At 48.3% G+C, this 3234-nt stretch overlaps 1 protein-coding gene across 1 annotated transcript in view; it reads right to left on the bottom strand.

Moving 5' to 3' along the window:
• ZNF280B (zinc finger protein 280B) overlaps nt 1-3234 on the bottom strand; it is a 21004-nt gene extending 17770 nt beyond the window's left edge. The window contains exon 1 of the mRNA XM_003803390.3: nt 3201-3234. The gene's annotated coding sequence lies outside the window, so the exon portion shown is untranslated. The remainder of the gene's footprint in view (nt 1-3200) is intronic.

Raw genomic sequence — 3234 nt, 5'->3', positions numbered from 1 at the left:
AAAGAAAGAAGAAAAAAATTACATACATCCTAAGTCTGCACTAAAAAAAAAAGAGAAACAAAAATTAGGTGGCAGGTGCTCTAGTCCAAGCTTCTGAGGAGGCTGAGGTAGGAGAACTGCTTGAGCCCAGGAGTTTGAGATTGCTGTGAGCTAGTGAGAGGCCCACAGAGTGAGAATTAAGGCCTCTTGTCAGTAGACAAGTGTGTGAACTTACAAACAGATCTTTCAACCCTAGTGAAGTCTGCAGAGACTGCCCATTCAGCCAAAAGCTTGACTGCTACCTTCTAAGAGACCCTAAGCCACTCTTGGATTCCAAACCTTCAAATACTGTGAGATAATAAAAATTTGTTATTTTAAGCTACTAAGTTTTGAAATGATTTATTACACAGCAATAGATAACTACTACAATGGGTCTCATTGAACTGTACTCACAAATTGCTGGGCACACAATTTGCCTACCTCACCTACTGGGATGGAATAAATTGAGATAGCCTCCTTTGTCCAGCTGCATGCACCTCAAGAAATACATTCCTTTAAAAAAGTGTATAGATATGAATAGGCTGGGCACCGGTAGCACAGCACCAGCCACATACACCAAAAGGCTAGCAGGTTCAAACCCAGCCCAGGCCAGCTAAACAATGACAACCACAACAAAAAAATAGTTGGGTGTTATAATCCCAATTACTTGGGAGGCGGAGGCAAGAGAATCACTTAAGTCCAGGAGTTTGAGGTTGCTGTGAGCTATGACACCAGAGCACTCTACCCAGGGCAACCTAGTGAAACTGTCTCCAGAAAAAAAAAAAAAGTATACAGATATGAACCAACCAACTCCTGCAATCTTTTTAACAAATATACACTTACAAGCTGTGCCTGTGCTCAGTGAGTAGGGCACTAGCCCCATATACCAAGGGTGGTGGGTTCCAATCCAGCCCCAGGCAAACTGCAACAAAAAAATAGCTGGGCATTGTGGCAGGCACCTATAGTCCCAACTACTTGGGAGGCTGGGGCAAGAAAATCACCTAAGCCCAAAAGCTGGAGGTTGCTGTGAGCTGTGATGGCATAGCACTCTACCGAGGGCGACAAAATAAAACTCTGTCTCTTAAAAAAAAAAAAAATACACATTTATCCTGAATGACCCACTTTAATATGTTAGCTGACTCTATATATATTGAGTCATTTTAGCCTTATGATTTAAAACTCCTATACATAGCATTGATAATGCGCTATCTTTTCCCTTTCTGGAGATCAGGTCAAAGAATGCCACTTTTTTTTTTAAGACAGAATCTTGCCCTGTTGCCTTCAGTAGAGTGCAGTGGCATCAGCCCAGCTCACTACAACCTCAAAGGCCTAGGCTCAAGGGATCCTCCTTCCTCAGCCACCCAAGTAGCTGGCATTACATGTGACAACCACTGCTCCCAGCTAATTTTTCTATTTTTGTAGAGCCAGGGTTGCCCACTTACTCAGGCTGGTCCCAAACTCCTGACCTCAAGATAATCCCACCACAACCTCCCAATGTCAGGATTACATGTCTGAGCTACATGGGCACTGACCACTTTCTCCTTTTTTGTTTTTGGTTTTAGACAGAATCTCACTTTGTTGCCCCCTGTAGAGTGCCATAGGGTCACAGCTCACAGCAACCTCAAACTCTTGGGCTTGAGTGATCCTCTTGCCTCAGCCTCCCCAGTAGCTGGGACTAAAAGTGTCGGCCACAAAGCCCATTAAAATTTTTAGAGATGGGGTCTTGCTCTTGCTCAGGCTGGTCTCCAACTCCTGAGCTCAAACAATCCACCCACCTCAGCCTCCCAGAGTGCTGGGATTACTGCCATGAGCAACTACACTGGGCTCACTTTCTCCTTTTTTAAGGAAGCAATGTAGAGGGTTTTAGAATTACCTAAATCAACAATTGGTGTGAATTTACTATCACATTCAGATTCCCTCAGGCACACTAAACAGCAATGTTTTAGCTCAGGAGCAGAGGAGGGGGCAAAATTCAAGGAAAAAAGATACACGCTTGGTCCTTATTATAGAGACCTCTCTCCTCTTACCTCAGGTGTGGGCTCAACTTTTAAGAACTTGAGATAGTCCAGGCAGAAGGTCACATCCTTGAGATAACCAAGGAGAAGGATTAGGATTACTTACGTGCTACAAGAACATTTTTGTTTGTTTTTGAGACAAGAGTCTCACTATGCCGCCCTCGGCAGAGTGCCATGGCGTCACAGCTCACAACAACCTCAAACTCTTGGGCTCAAAGTGATTCTCTTGCCTCAGCCTCCCAAGTAGCTGGGACTGCTGGCGTCCCCCACAACGCCCAGCTATTTTTTGTTGCAGTTGTCACTGTTGTTTAGCAAGCCCAGGCCAGGTTGGGACCCACCAACCTGGGTGTATGTGGCCGGCGCCCTAACCACTGAGCTATGGGCATCGAGCCGTTACACAAGAACATTTTATATCCCACCGCCTACCTGACATTGCCATTTGGACGTTTACCAGCAACTCACATTTAAACAGAAAAGAGAACTAAACTCTTTTCCTCAAAATCTCCAATCTACCCTCCTTCAGTAAAACTCCCCACGTGAGAAACGACCTAATCACAAGACTCCAATTTAACCTGGGTGCTGGCTCTCAAGGGGGGGCTTCACAAGAGTCCGGGTCGCTGCAACAGTGTTTTGGCGGACACGCAGTAAACAAGAAAAATAAAATGTTGAGATAGGAGAGAGACACACAACAGATTTAAATGTCTTTGCGATCTTAGCACTCGGATTTCCAGAGTGGGGGTGGGCCTGAGGCCGCAAAACAGGCTTAAGGTTTTCAAACGCATTAAGCGGCACCGAGACCACCGATGGGGCAGGAGGGGGAGGGGATGGAAAGGGGACCAGGAGCCATGATAGACGCCATCCTCCGGGAGACCAGGCAGGGCCTAGCCTCGGGCGAGGGCGCCCTGTGGGGAAGATAGGAAAGGGGAGGGTGATTCAAAGTGGCGCCTGCTGAGATTAGGGAAAGGGGTGTTCGGGAGCGGGCCGTGGGATCAGCCCGAGGCCGCCTGGCCCGCACTCCCTTGAGGTCGGGGCACTGGACAGGCCGCTCCCGCAGCGCGGTCCAGGAGCAGCGTCCGGACCGCAGGGATGTGGCCGCCGGCCAGCCAGGCAATCCCTCCCGTCTCGCCTCGGGAAACGCGCCGAGTCACGCCACGCCCCCATCCTTACTGGTCCGGGTGGGCGGCTGTCCCTGAGCTGCCCG

This window comes from Otolemur garnettii, unplaced genomic scaffold, assembly GCF_000181295.1.
Source record: "Otolemur garnettii isolate 467f Iridium unplaced genomic scaffold, OtoGar3 scaffold00301, whole genome shotgun sequence".
NCBI classification, from domain to species: Eukaryota; Metazoa; Chordata; class Mammalia; order Primates; family Galagidae; genus Otolemur; species Otolemur garnettii.
This window is presented reverse-complemented; position numbering and strand designations above follow the sequence as displayed.